Raw genomic sequence first — 15,417 nt, forward strand, 5'->3', positions numbered from 1 at the left:
GCAGAAGGAAAATAACACATGAAGATGACCAGGGAAACCCGAGTTAGGCGTGAGCGCACAGTGGTTTATCACTCCCAGGTTCACAGCACAGTGGCTGTCCATGCATTGATACGACAGAGGCCCCTCACATCTGCTTGTCCCCTTGACCTCTTTTCCCTTTGTGAACTGAAAACCAAAGCCTGTCACAAACTAAACCAAGCAACGCTGCAAAAAAATCTTGTTCCCAGATACAAAATTGTCTCTTGTACTGTGAGGGCTGCCTCTCCATCCTTTCATTTCAACCTGGAGCCACATTTCAATCAGAGTGTATTCAGTTTTCATGGGAGGAGGGCTTTTCATTTTAATGGACTCATTTTAACATGCTTCTGTGTTAAAAACTTAAACCTGAAAGCAAATAAGCAGAGACTGTTACAAGTAAAACTAAGTAGGTACAATCACTTCAGTTTTCACCAATGCAAATCACTGGTTCTGCTGGTTAAAATAGCTCCAGCTAATTTGAAAGCAAGAGCTAATTTTCAGCATTGCACAAACGCATAAAAATGTGTGAAATCTTCAGGCATCTGATGAAATTAGCACAGACTTCCACAAAACACTGAAAATGACCTTACCAGGAATGTTGTAAGAAGCCTGGGAATGGAGTCTGGGGCAGGACCCAGGCTCAGGTCAGGGCTTGCTGGGGAACAGCGGGGGCTGAGCCTGTGGGCAGCTCACCCCTGCACTGGGGATAAGCCCGACGGCCAGTGTGCCCCATGCTGGGGAGGTGGCCAGTCCCGCCTCTGCCTCTTCCAGCCCACCCAAAGGTAGTGCAGGACATGTCAGAAAAATGACAAAGCAAGATACTGCCAATTTCAATCGTAATTCTTTTTCTCGTTTAATGTATGTTGATATATCATCTAAATAATTTCCACGTCAAAATAAATCAAAATTTTTTTTAAAAAAGGACAGCATGCTCTGCTCCCATTTCATCCCTCTGTCTTCAGACTACTTCTGTCCCTATTGCTGTGGAGCCGGGCTGGGGTTTCTCTTTGTTGTTAAGTCCAGAGCTGGCTCGATGGTCTCTAACCTCAGTCATTAATATCAATTCCCATAAGGACAGCTGCCTTGTTCTCCTTGTCAGAACTTCAGCATGGAGGGTAATAGATGGCTTCAGGCTGGCCTCCTGCCAAGAGGGCTCCATTGTTTTCATCTGCGATACACGAGGAAGAAAATAATGGGGTTAAATTAATTTGATTAGACCAAGCTCAGGCTAGCATAGCATTTAGGCTCTAATTTTGCTCTTCTGCAGTATGATTTGACATCCCTGAAATCAGCACAGGTTTAGCCATTGATTTGAGGCTTATTTAGAAAGTCAGTGACTCCTCTGAAGCTTTATAACGTCCGCCTAGACTCTCTCAGTGCTAAGCATGTTGAGTTTTTTTATATTATATATATTCTATTTTTATTAACAAATACCAAATAAGTTTTGAAATAAAAATATGGAGATCTATTATTTCCAGTGACATTTTTGCAGCTTGGCAAAGCAGTGAGCGTTTAATACAGAAATTCTTCCTCCTGACACACATCACTTGCTTTTTTTTCTTCTCATCCACAGTGTAGCATCTTCTTCCAGTTCTGCACTTGTACCAGCCACAGAAGCCCCACACACCAGCAGAGCGAAAACCTGCAAAAGAACCAAAGAACAGTGGAGAATGTCTTACGCAGCTCTTCATCACATACAAGAGAACCACAGTGTGCACCCAAGAAGAGAATTTTGCTGAAAGAAAAGGAGAAATAATATGACAGCTTAATATATGTACTCTTAAAGTTAATGGGAAAAATCCAAATGGCTTTAATCAGTGTTGTGTGGGGCTCCAGTCTTTTATTACAGAGATTGTAGGTTCTAAGAGCTGTATCCTTGCTTGCTTGGTGTCAGTTGGCATAACGCCCTCTGGAGCTCCGCCATTCTACCCTTTTGAATGTCTAGGCCATGTGAAGTGCTAGCTTGTTATGGCTTTGTGTGGCGTGGGGGTTTTTTTTGGTAGTGGGGAAGAGGGCCGCAGGGGTGGCTCCTGTGAGAAGCTGCTAGAAGCTTCCCTGGCTCCAAGTTGGACCCGCAGCTGGCCCAGGCCGAGCCCATCAGTGACGGTGGTAACACCTGTGGGAGAACAGATTTAAGAGGGGAAACCTGCAGGGAGTGGGGGATTTGGATGGGAGAGGAACCTCTCTGCAGGCAGTAAGGCCAGTGAGGAAGGAGGGGAGGAGGTGTGCTGGAGGAGGGGGTGTCCCCGCAGCCCATGGTGAGATGGAAGGCTGTCCCCCCCAGCCCATGGAGGGGAGCAGGGAAGCAGATACCCACCTGCAGCCCGGGGAGAGAGGAGCCCACACTGGAGCAGTCAGATGCCCCCCCAAGATGGCCGCGACTCCATGGGAAAGCCCATGCTGGAGCAGTTTGTGACTGAAGAGCAGCCTGCGGAAAGGACCCATTCCAGGGAAGTTGGTGAGGAACTGCAGCCCGTGGGAAGGACCCATTCCAGGGAAGTTGGTGAGGAACTGCAGCCCGCGGGAAGGACCCATTCCAGGGAAGTTGGTGAGGAACTGCAGCCCGCGGGAGGGACCCCACGGCGGAGCAGGGGCCGAGTGCGGAGAAGTCCTCCTCCCCCTGAGGAGGAAGGAGCGGCAGAGACCAGGTATGACGGACCGACCCCAACCCCCATCCCTGTTCCCCTGCGCTGCCGGCGGGAGGAGGTGGAGAGAACCGGGAGGGCTGGGGGGAAGGTGTTCTCAGGTTGGGTTTTGTTTCCTAATATCCTTGTTTTGATTGGATTGGTAGTAAGTTAGATTGATTTTGTTTCTTCCCCAAGTTGAGCCTGTCTTTTGCCCGTGACCATAAGTGGGGAGCGATCCCTCCCAGTCCTTGTCTAGACCCACGAGCCTGCCTTTATGTTTTCTCCTTGTCCCACCATGGGTGGGGAGAAGTGAACGAGCGGTTGCGTGGTGCTTTGTTACCGGCTGGGCTGAAACCGCGACATAGCTTTACTCCAACATTGAATGAACTGATTAAAGAAGAAAATCAATATATAAAATACTCAAAGAGACCATGAGATTGAATCTGACTCTGTTGCAGACGTAGAAACTCTGTAACAGCATTGTAAAAAGAGCTATTCATGTTTAAATGTGCTGGAGGAAAAAAGAGGTTGTGGCATAGTAAATAAAAACTATTTTGAGCATTTACAGAATGCTGATGGGGCCACCCTGGAGAATTTTACGTTATCAGTTGTAAAGATTGCTATTTTTCAATTTACATAATTACTATAACAAAATGTATATAATTCTGCAATGACAGACATAACTTCTTTGACATGATGAAATTGTTATTATATATTAATGCTAGAAATCTATCAGGGTGACGTTTTATGTAACAAGGAATTTTTATGCCATTAGATTTGAAGAAGGCTGTATGGACTATCTTACTGGAAAGACCAACACCAAAGATGCTAAGATACAACAGTGATGAAGTCTGTATCAATACACTGCTAAATTAAGTAATGAATCTGTCCATCAGACCAGGAAAACCACTGGGAAGACCTGCTCCATGGACAATGACCCCCCAGCACCCGTTCAGGTGGGCAACCATATGAAGTCAGGCTGGTCTACTCAAAGATGACCCTCCAGGTTTGGTTGCATTTTTAGTTATTTTTAAAGAAGCAAAGATATGCAAGGGAAACTATTTAGTAATTCAGTAAATCAGCATTATTTACAGACATGTTTACACTATTATCTCAAACAAGACACTACTCATGGTAGCCAAGGGAACTGTATATACAATATTTTGTAGGTTTCAGCTCTCAGCTATGCCCTTCTTGTGTCAAGGACTAGCTTTTATTATGTGTGTAGAGTCAGCCTGCCACAATGAGCTTCATCAAATCCTTATCAAAAGTTTTAGGGCAAGCAGAAAATAAGTGAGCTGCTTTTCTACCTGTTAGGACCTGTGAGACTGTGAATTCACAGCAACACTGAACTAGTTCAACTTTGGGCATATTTCACAGGCTGTACAAAGGAAAAAAAAAAAAAAAAAGGAGAGCACTTTTCCCTACCACTGAGAAATAACCAGAAATTGAGAGGTCTGACATGAATCTGAAGTTTCCTGACATCTTCCTTCCTGCTGTCCAGTCTGTCAGTGGAATAACAAATACTTTGGTACATTAAACTAGGGTAGTAGGGTTTTTTATATCTTCCAGTGGGTGCTGTGGATGGATTTGTAACCACCTTGACTAGCTGAAGGACATTTAAGAGCAGATGTTTAAGCATAAATTTCTCTGTAATGTAAGACCTCGCCCAGCTGTAAAACATATTCATGCTGAAAAAAGCACTGTGAGGTATCTGAGGATCTTGTGGAATTATGGTTACTATAAATTCAGAGTAGTAAAGATCATTGGCTAGGTTTGAATAAGGGGAACGGTACTTGGCCTTCTTATACACGATTGAATTTGTAATAAGAGAGGTTCTGCCGTCTTCGTTTTATCCTGTAAATGTAGAGGCACATGTATGAAAACAACTGACAGTGTCAAAATAGTGGAGCTGAAGGATGTAAGGCGGTGAGATTTGCGGCTGCCCCTATAGCTGCCTGTTCAGGTGGCATGAAGGAAGATAAAATGTCAAAACAGAACCGAGAAAAGAAAAAGTCATGAGGAGGGCTGTCCTTTCTGTCTCAGGAGCAGATTTACCCTCCCGACAGCAGGGACTGGCCCTGGACTTTCTGTGTATTTTTTGGAGAAGCTTGAGGTGAAAAAACCCGTGGAGCTGCAAACATGGCAAAGCCTCCTGGAAAGTAAGCAACGCACAGATAAAAACAGGTCCATTGAGTATTTCCAGAGGAAGAAAAAGATCAGTTATCTGAAGGAAAGCAAGTTCTGACTCAATTTATTTCTGTTTCTGGAAACAAAATGAGGGTTTCTCACTAAGCAGCTCAGCAAGCTGCAAAACATCAGTGAATTCAAAGAATCAGGGGGCTGCTGCTGGTTCGCTGTGTTCAACAGGAGTGCTCAGTCTGCTCCAAGGAACGGGACTATTTGGGGAAGATCCCACCAACCCCCTCAAACCTGTGCCTTTCCCAACTCCTTCCTAATCTCCCCTGGGTTCTTTGCAGCCACAGCAGCAGAAAGAGAGGGCTGCCTGGGAGCTGCCCATGCCTTCTGGATTAGTCAGCCTGTTTGAGCAAGTGACAGCCACGTTAGCCTTTATAGTCCCTGCAGAGAGGTGCTGACCTCTGCCAGCTGCCTGTGACACCAAGCTGCTCTTTGCCAGGTCTTTGCCCTTTGCTGTGTGTTGGAAGGTCCCTGCTGGAGACCCTCCCATGCCCCCGGTGCAATGCAGACACTGAATTGCAGATAAGGTGCTGCTGGTTCCCCTGCAGGTGCCAGGGAGCGAAGTGGAAGCACGCAGGTCCCAATACCTAATCCCATGCAGGTTTCCATGTCGCAAGAGGTTACAGCAATGGATCCCTGGTGGCAGGTGTGGTAAAGACCTGGGAAAGTTGGGAGATGCAGCTCCAAGGAAGGGTGAGGGTGCTGGGGAGTTGCCCGTCTCGCTGGCAGAGGTGAGAGGGAGCAGAGGGGAAGGACAGCTGGTGCTGCAGAGGTGGCTGCCCTCCACTGTTGCCTTACAGCAGGCTGGGAGATGCTCTGAGTGGGGTTCCCACATGTCCTTCAGCCATGTATTGCAGGGGCACACAGAGCTCTCAGCCTGACTGTTATACATCCTGCAACGTGTTCGTCTATGGGGTCCACATGTTCACCGTGGTTTGATATAAAGATTATTTCTGTCTTCCATCTTAGCTTGGAGTTCCTTATTGCAGAGAAAAGTCTTCAGCCTGCCCTTGCAGGTACTGTGCAGCAGTGCTGGGTGCTTTGTGTCCTGTTAATGTGAGTATATCAGTGGGGGTGGAAAGCATGGGCCCTGGGGGGGGGTCACACCAGGAGGGACTAGCGGGGGGCTGCTCAGCAAGCAGCTTTATGCCCCACTTTACAGCCTCATCCTCCGTGCTCCGCTGCCCTGGTGCTGGAGAGCTGCAAGCAGGCTCTGGCACACGTGAGCACCTTACCTGTCTGCTGACAGTGCCACACTGGGAAAGCTGTTTAGGAGAAACCACCTGCAGTCCTGCCTTGGGTTTTTGGAAGCTGTTCAACTTTATTTCCACATTGCCCCAAAAACACATGGCCCAAACTTACAAGCTTAATAATCACTTTAGCCCTCAACAGCAACTGATAGTGGCTTATCTTCTCAGGCTTGTCTACATTGCCTACTAAATGATAATACTAATTACAGCCCTAATTATGTTTCTGCCCAGAATATTTGTAGATAACCTTAACTCTTGATCTGTTTAGTCTAGTTTTCCAGGTGGCAACAGATTTAAAAACAGGTTTTTAAACAAGATATGACTATTACGTTTCTAATAATAGGAGAGTGTGATCTCAACTTTGCTTGTTATTTACTGACATGTGGTACAATCAGTTGACAGTGGTGGTTGTGAACACAAGCCCATAAATACAAGTTCACTTTTTAGTTATTAGCTGTCTGTGTAGCATGATTTAACTCTTTGCATAGTGAGTTGGATCTGATTTTTTTTGCTCAGCTGAAATATCAGTATTTCAGATACTTTTGGTATTTCAGATATTTCAGGTTAGGAGTGGGCATCTTGTGTACCAGACATTGCTTTGAAACTCACCCCTCAAGGAACCACTTACTGTTTCTGGGGAACACATACCTTTTTTTGTCCCAGCTCTTTTATCTCTTAGAAGAGTATCTGAGGGAGAACCACGTTATCGTGGGTTCAGCCCTCGCTCTCCAGAGTTCCCTGAAGCACAGTATTTGTGTCCAAGGTCACAACGTGAGTCGTAAAAATGTTTTGAGGTCTGGAGAAAATGCCTTACAGGGAAAGCCTTGAAGAGCTAGGTCTGCTTATCCAAACCAAGGCTTAGCTGTGACCTGGTTATTGGAGGATTACCATAATAGGTACTGTTGTCTTTTGGGAAGGCAAAACATGATATGAAAAGGGCTTTCAGTCTGTTTGAGAACTCAGGCCAATATACAGATGCAGAAATCAGAGGCCTTCAGTTGAGAAAAGTCAAGATTTCAGAAGAGAAATATGGTTAATCAGTGGAACAAGCTATGGAAAGAAGTGGTGCCTTTGCCATCTCTGAATATCATTCTAAAAAAAATAAGCTTTCAGCCAGACCCAAGTATTGAATCCAAGTAAGGGTGATGGGGTGCATCACTATGGGCTATTTCACAAAAGGTGTCAGGTTTCCCCTCCTCTTAGACTCTCAGAATGTATTAACTAGATCCATCATGCTCATATAGTACTGTCCAGGACTGAACAAACTCCACTCCCATCAGTACTAGAGGGAATGTGTCCTTGAAGCTGGTATACTCTTTTTACGTATCATCCAGAGCAACATGACAGTAATTATTGATGGTATTTTTCTTTCTTTAAAAGGCACGGCATAGATTACTGTACCTGCCTTTTTTTTTTTTTTTTTTCCTACCACAAAAGACTGCAATGTTGTACGAAACTGATGAGCTCAGACTGGGTCTTGGAAAGGGCAATAATGAATTTAATTTCTGCTACTTTTCTGACCCTAGGCACTGCTCTGAGCCCTCCTGTTACCCCATGCTATGTTAACAAACTGCTTTGAGGTCTGTTCCAGACACACCATGCTGCTGGGATCAGGATGAATCTCCTTTAAGGGTGATATGTGCCGAGTTGTGCTGAGGACTACCTTTGCTCAGTCCTTCACACTGAGGCAGGTTTTGAATATAGGTTGTCTCAAACTATTGACAATGAAATCACCTACGTACATCTCTCTCAAACATGGAAAAATACTGCTGTATTTGCTCTACTTCAGCTTCAATTTGTAAAGCATGTTACTTTACACTCTTAAACAGAAAGGCATTACATTCCACATGAGGTTTGTTATCTGGCCCCAGCTTGATGTTCAGCTCATTAAACTGCCCTCCCAGAAGAAAACATCAGGAACCCTGATCTAAAGTCTTTTAGCGTGAACCACTTGAGCATCAGTCCAGATGCTGAAGGAAGTGCTTTCAGCTGCCTGTTCTGGGTCTGTGCCTCAGGGGACCTGTAGCCTTTCAAACTTGTCCCAATACTAGTGACTCAGCCAGGCTAATGCAGACTCTTATTTGCTTGTGCCTAATTTCTCCCAACCTACTGACTTATTATAGGTTATTTTGGGTTCAGGAAGCAGGATTTGTCAAGGCATTTGAAATTTTCCTGACAGATACTGAGGGCTCACTTCATCATCACTTGTCATCATCATCTGTAGGCCATTACTGCTACACACTAGTCCTTAAAACTATGGAAAACTTCATGGCTTTAGTAAAAGTTTTCTGTGCACAGAAACAGATTAGCAGATCAAATGAAATATTTGCACATCTGAGCAATGAGGGTGCCACAAGGCCTCAGCTTCCAAGTGTAATCCATAACCCAGTGTGAGATGCATAGACCCTACGTAGTGCTTGGGAGAGTTGATCATACCTGGAAAGGGATCCAAAATAACCAAACACTAAGCAGAGGGCTGATTAAAGTTGATAAACACTAGCCCAGGGATAGAGGATAATGAAAGGCCAGTGGCAAGGATTCTCTCTGAATTACTTTTCATTCAGAACAGGGGAATAATGTTGGACCCAGGGCTCTTTCCTCCGAAGTGAGTGCCAGACCCACTGCCCATTCCTGTGTTTTCTCTCTTTGTTTTGATATCCATTTTACATCATCCCTGGGGGAGTGGAGGGGAGTGCAGCTCCATGAGTGGATGTGGGGGATCCTCTGCTCAGGAGAGGCAGGATGAGCTACGTCAGTGCAGGTCTGTGCCGGGCTCTGCTCCCTGGCTGCCTGCAAACATGTACTGACCAACTCTTCCTCAGCGCTGAGCTGCATGTCCAAATCGCCAGGGACTGAGGGGTACCAGGCACATACCATAGCAGCTGAGGGACGGGAAAGCTCCAAAACTACTTGCAGGTCAGTGATAACAGTGGTGCCCAGCAGCCCCAGGCTCCCTTGTAGGAATGAAACCAAATTCTCCTTTGCTGGGCCACTTCCACCTGTAACTAAAGATCTGGATTTCACATTAGCCTCTGCATTGCCTCAGCCCAGCTGTTGATCAGGTAACATCACCTCAGCAGTAATAGCTGCCTTTAAATCCCTCAAGACCTCCTTCAGTCTGTGGCCTGAAAGACACTGGTTGGCCTTTTTACCTCCCTGGAAAAAAAAAAGTGAAAACCTGCTGCCAGTAGTGGGATAAACAACACCAGCATGACACCCACTGAAGACCCAGAGGTCTCTGCCGTTGGCAATCCTATTGCACTGAACCTGCTAACATGAAATAGCTGTGCTCTGAGAGCACTCATTAGATAAGGTTCTCAAGGAGCCTAGCCAAGACAATTCCTGTTTTCTGCCCTTGGCCTGAGCTTAGACACCAAGTGCTCCAGATGTGGTCTTACAAGTGCCAGACAGAGGGGGACAGTCACTTTCCTGGACCTGGAAAGTCTTGCTAAGGCAGCCCAGGAGGTGGTTGACCTTCTTTGCAACAAGGGCATGTCGCCCTTATTGCTCACCAGATACTTTTATGCAAAGCAGTTTTGCAGACAAACAGCTCCCAGGCTGTCCTGCTTCCATCCCAGATGCAAGACTTCCTCTTATTGAACTTTATGAGGTTCCTGTTGGCTCGTTTCTCCAGCCTGTCCAGGTTCCTCTGAATGGTGGCCCTGCCTTTGACTGTATTGCCCCCAGTTTGGTGTCATCCACAAACTTGCTGAGAGCGCACTCTGTCCCATCATCCAGATTGTTAATGAAGAAACAGTACTGGTCCCAGTACTGATCCTTTAGGGAGCCTAGTAGTTACTGAGTGAGAGCTGGCCTTTGCACCACTGACTACAACATCTCAAAACTGAGAGCTCCTGCAAGAGTGAAAGGTTTTGTGTTTGGAAAATTTTATTGCCCAGAACTGAGGCAGCTGTGGCACCTCAATGGGTGCAGAGCTGAGCCAGCCTCCTCTCAAATCTCACACTACACTCCCAGGCCACATATATATATATTTTATGAAGGTGGAAGGGACAAGTTCTGGTATCAATCAGAATAACTCGCTGGGGTGATGCAGAAGAGGTACAGATAAGACTGGATCTTCCACTCCTCCAAGCAGAGAGTTTATCCCAGTAAATTCCATTACTTTAGATTGATCTGGGCAGGATAAGACCCAGTGAGCTTCATTTTTAAAAATCTCTACTGTCTTTTTTAGGGAAGAAAAAAAATAAGCATACTGTTTTAAAGGTTACTTTCACGGTAGAGTCACATTCTCCATTTTGCTGCCTTTCGTTTTGTTTCCAGTGTTTGGTATCTCCATTAACACGTTAGGTGCAGGTCTGACAGACAGCTGCTATTCTTGGCCCTGTCAACACATTTCACTGTAGTAAAATGACCGTCACAGCTGTGACTCATTACAAGAAAATGGCCTAAATATAAAATAAAGGCTGGGTCAAAAAAGCTGCAAGAGTTAAAAAGAGGCTGAGATTAATAGCATGACTGGGAACAGGCCTAGGCTTGGTGAAGCAGATGAGACAGGCTGCTGTTGCCTTCCCCATCTTCAAATAAGTATAGAGTGAGACTTTCTGAGAAAAGGTTTCCCTTCAAGGAGTGGGTCTGTCAGCCCTCACCAAGTGCCTTCGAGCACCTGTGGACTCGGTTCCTGGATGTGCCCATGCACAGCACAGAAACAGACTGGGTTACAGTGGAAAGATAACAAAGTGACTATGTGCACCCACAATTTTGATCTCTTTTTATGGGAAGTTAGTCATGCTTTACAGTAGAGCGCATTCATTAATAGGTTAAGAAATGATTCTTACACCTTTTAATAAATGACTAATTTTGTAGAGTCCAACAGTTTCTGAATTACTTATCAGAAGAACTCGAACCAGCTTTAACACTTTCTCTCTGTTTCAGTAAAACTGCTTTAAAAAGTCATACTGTTCACATCTGCAACATTGTTTACAAACCTTATTATCGTCATGTCTCAAATAGAGGCCAAAAAAAATTTATGACCTAGTGGCAGCAAGTGGTTTAATGTGCAGGCCTCAGCATCATGGGTCATTGACTTCTATATACATCCCTGCTAATGACTCACTAAAAAGTGCTGTCTGAGGAGTCATTTCATCTTTTCTACCCCCAGGCCCCCAACATCAGTGATCTGAGTATCCATTACAAGGTGTGTGCATAATGCCTTGAATAAATAAAGCCTCAAATTTGGGGCTGTGGGCAAAATTCCTGTTCTTTCTGAGGGCACTACAGAGCTGTTTTACATGGTGGACCCACTAGTCTTATATTCTTTGGCTATAACTCAAAACTAAATAAAAAAGCAGTTCTCCCCTTTACCACATGCCACAGAAATTTTGGATACTGTGAACAGATTGCTGTGACTATGGCATGGGAGAAAACTGAATGTAGACTTGCAGAGGAGCTGCCCTTCTGCTCTGCTTCTTCTGCCTGCATATGAGACCTTTGGAAAAGCTGTAGATTCTCCACAGTGCCTTTTGCCAGCATCAGAGCTGAATATACTGTGGAGGAGGAGAAACAAGGGTGAGGAGTTTCAAGGTAAAGCTGAAGAGAAGCACCGAAGGAAACGGAGCTTGGAGAAGTCATCTAGGCCATCCAGCTTGCTCCCCACCATTACCACCAACACCACGCCAGAACAGAAGTTCCTGTCTTTCCCAGCAAATGTTGGCCTAAGCCATTCCCCAAAACTTGACAGCCAAATGGGCAACAGTTCAGGTGTGGAAACAGGCTGCCCCACGAGGACCTCCTTATTAAAAAAGGGGGAGCCAGGTAAAGGTGCAGCACATGCAAGGGACTGGCTAGATCTGGTCGTTACTGAGTAGTGTGTCACACCCCTGGGGCATGGTCAGTCTCCATCTCCAGGGATGAGCTGAAGGAAGGGTGCACCAAATGAGCAGTCAAACCTGTTGCTCAGCAGGGTGAAAGCTGAGGCTGTGCTTCCTTCAGTACCCTGCTCCTACACTGTATTAGCAGCAAGTCCTCAAAGTGGCCAGTGTCAAATCTTTCTCCCACAGTTCAGCTCTGGCCAAAATTACAATAATGAGAGATGCAAAGCACCATAGCTTTGAGGTGCTCTGAACTCTGAGGATCCTATTTAGAGCCAGGCTTGAATCTGGGGCTGGCTACGAACATACCCGGCATTTGTGGGAGCACAAGTCTCCTTGCCCGTGTAGCCTCTTCCAACACAAAGTTCCTCTTCTGCTGACCAGGAGCAAGAGAGGAGTGAGCGCTGCAGGATCAGACCCCGCCGCTCGAGAGTGTGTTCTTCATTTTAAATAGAATCTCACTGTGGGAAATCAGGACCAAACAGCAAAAAATCAAAGACTTCTGCTTTGTAAGAGACATGAATAGCCTGCTTTATGCAACCTTCTTCAGTAGTGTGGGAACTGCTCTGTCTTCCCTGTTCTCTGTTGTGTATCTTCTCTTTGCAGCAGAAGACTATAAAGTAGCAGAATAGCTAAGTCTTCTTCCATTTTTCTATAATAGAAAACATTTTTTAGAGAAGGATTGTCACCTCATTAAATAGTGTAACACCCTATATCCTTGTACCTGTGTGAATCTTCACCTACTCAACCTTCCTGCAGTCACTCTGTGCTTGGTGCAAGCAAAGTGACATTGTAAATACATGGGAAGATAGAGGGATTGACCCCATCCAGATCCTGTGGAAAGTGTGGATCCATGTAGAACCTGCTTTGCAGACTAAGCTGCTCTCATCTGCCTTGCTTTGAGCAGAGAGGTTAGCAGAGATGATCTCTGGAGGTCCCTTCCAAATTCAAAGATTCTGTGATTCTGTGATCTGGAAAAGTTTGCCAAACACTGGGACACCAGGTAAAAATGGAAAATTTCCTCCATGTTGGTTTTGTGACTCTATCCCTTAGTTTTCTTTTGTTTTTTATTAAAAATAAAACAAAGCAAAATGTTTGTTTTCTGGTTGAGCTCAATGTTCTTTTCAACAAGAAAATGAAATGTTTCAGTTTTTCATTTTGGCAAGAAAACCTCCAAAATATTGGTTTTGGCTTTAGCTGTGTTCTGCCACTGAACTGCAAAATCAATTATTTGCGTAGCACTAAGTGTAAGGTAAATCTCATCAATCTCCGAAAAATAAAGAAACTTAACAACCAAATCTTTTCAATGAAAGGATACATTCACTGGCAGACATGCGATATATTAAGATTGTTTTCCAGCAGTTAAGAGTCCTCAAATTGTGCAAAGCCCATGAAAACCAGTACTGGAGGGCAAAGGAGCTCATGTACTTTAATCTTGTAATAGAAACTACAAATATAACCTCTGGAACTAAATATCACCCTTTGAATGTTTTCTTCTTGGGCATGTGTCTGCTGCTAAGAGAGAAGGAAATAGAAATGCTTAGTAGCAAATGGTATCCCCGCCACAAACTATTAGTGTTTCTTACTTGTGTGTATTTAGATGGTTTACAATATAACTTAATGAAGCTATTATCTCTTAGCCATAGCAGAAATAGTTGTCCTGAAAAGCTAGGTTCTTTGCAAAAGCAAAAGAGGTTTTTAGAATAGGCTGAGGAAAAATATGAACAATCTTATGGGCATTTTAATGAAAAAAATCCTTCTGTACTTTGACATTTTTTACCAATTCTGCACTTCTGTAAGTCATTTCAGAAACAGATTTTTTGTTTTTTTCGTGTTCTTAAATGGCAAAATACAAAGCATGGGAAACTGAAGGGGGAATTAGAAGTCCATGCTCAGTCACAGAGTTATGGTGCCATTGGGATCACAGAGATGTAACAGGACAGCTTGACTGACTGCTGCTGCCATGGACTGTCTTTAAGAAGGTCAGAGAGAGGAGGTGAGGAGGCCGGGCTTCAACTCTGGACAAAAGAGTGACTTGAGAATATGAAACTTTGCCGTGAAATGATTAACAAGCCTGTTGATTATTCGTCAGGATCATCCCAGCCGTAGTCCCTGGGAAGATGGTGGAGTAAATTCTCCTAGAAGCCATGTCCAGGCACATGAAGGAGAGAAAGATGACTGGGAACAGCCAGCATGGACTTACCAAGGGCAGATCATGCCTGACCAGCCCAATTGTGTTCTTTGATGAGGTGACTGGCTCAGAAAACAAGAGAAGACCGTTAGCAAGGCTTTAGACACAGTCTCCCATAGCACTGTTGTGGTCAAACTGGGGAGGTCTGGACTAGGTGGATGGACAGCAAGGCTGGTGAAAAAATCTGGCCAGTTGCTTGAACCAGTGACCGGTTATGAGTGACATTCCTCGGGGTTTGATAAAGGGGCTGATACTGTTTAATACCTTTGTCAATGGCATGGGTGACGAGACAGAATGAACACACAGCAGGTATGTCAATGACGCCAAACTGGGGGTGAGGAAGTAGAAAGTAGGGCTGCTATTCAGTGACATCTCAGCAAACTGATGAAACAAGCTGACAGAAACCTCATGAAGTTCAACGAAGGTGAGTGCAAAGGTGGAATAACCCCAAGCACCACTACAGGCTGTGGACAAAATGCCTGGAAAACAGCTCTGCAGACAACAACCTGGGGGTCCATGTGGACAACAAGTTTGGATGAAGAAGGTCAATAGGATCTTGAGCTGCATCAGCAAATGCCAGCTGGTTCAGGGAAGTAATTTTCCTCTCCATTTGGCACTTGTGAAGCCACTCCTGTAGAACCGTGTCCAGCTTGGGTGGTTGGTCATTCACTGGAACAGGTTGTCCAAAGAGGCTGGGCAAATCTGCATCCTTGGATATAATCAGATCTTGACTGGACAGGACCCTCCAACCTCTGATCTAGTTTTGAAGTTGGCTCTCCTTTGAGAACAGGGCTGAATGAGGTGACTACAGTGGTCTCTATCCTCCTAATTTTTTCTATTAATTTCTACTTAGTTTTTGTCAGTCAGGTATTATTGTTTGAGGCCCCAGTTACAGTACTGTTTAGAATGGCTGGTGGTTTTTGAGGGTGAAGTGCTCAGGGGTGCAGAGGGTAAGCAATGGATGTAGCCCCTCTTCATTGTTTAAGTTTATTCTTGTCCAGAAAAGCACCAAATACCTAAGCATGTCCTTGAGCTTCCTTACAGAGTGAGAAAAGTGCATAACTGCTTTCCATGACAGGTGGCGAAACACATCCTGGACCAGCTTGAGGAGGTTCAAATCATCACTTCCCCCTGCCTGGGAAAGAGCTCTATTCACCAGGTTATCTGCTACTCTTGGTGTAGGCGCTGAGAGTGAAACCAAGAGGTCTCTAGGAAACTGAGGCTTTTCCAGCCCACATGATTTGTTGGATCAATCCTTTAGTGCCTTCTGAATGACACATATCTGAAGTTCTCAGATGAGTAGC

The sequence above is a fragment of the Harpia harpyja genome, chromosome 4, assembly GCF_026419915.1.
Source record: "Harpia harpyja isolate bHarHar1 chromosome 4, bHarHar1 primary haplotype, whole genome shotgun sequence".
NCBI lineage: Eukaryota > Metazoa > Chordata > Aves > Accipitriformes > Accipitridae > Harpia > Harpia harpyja.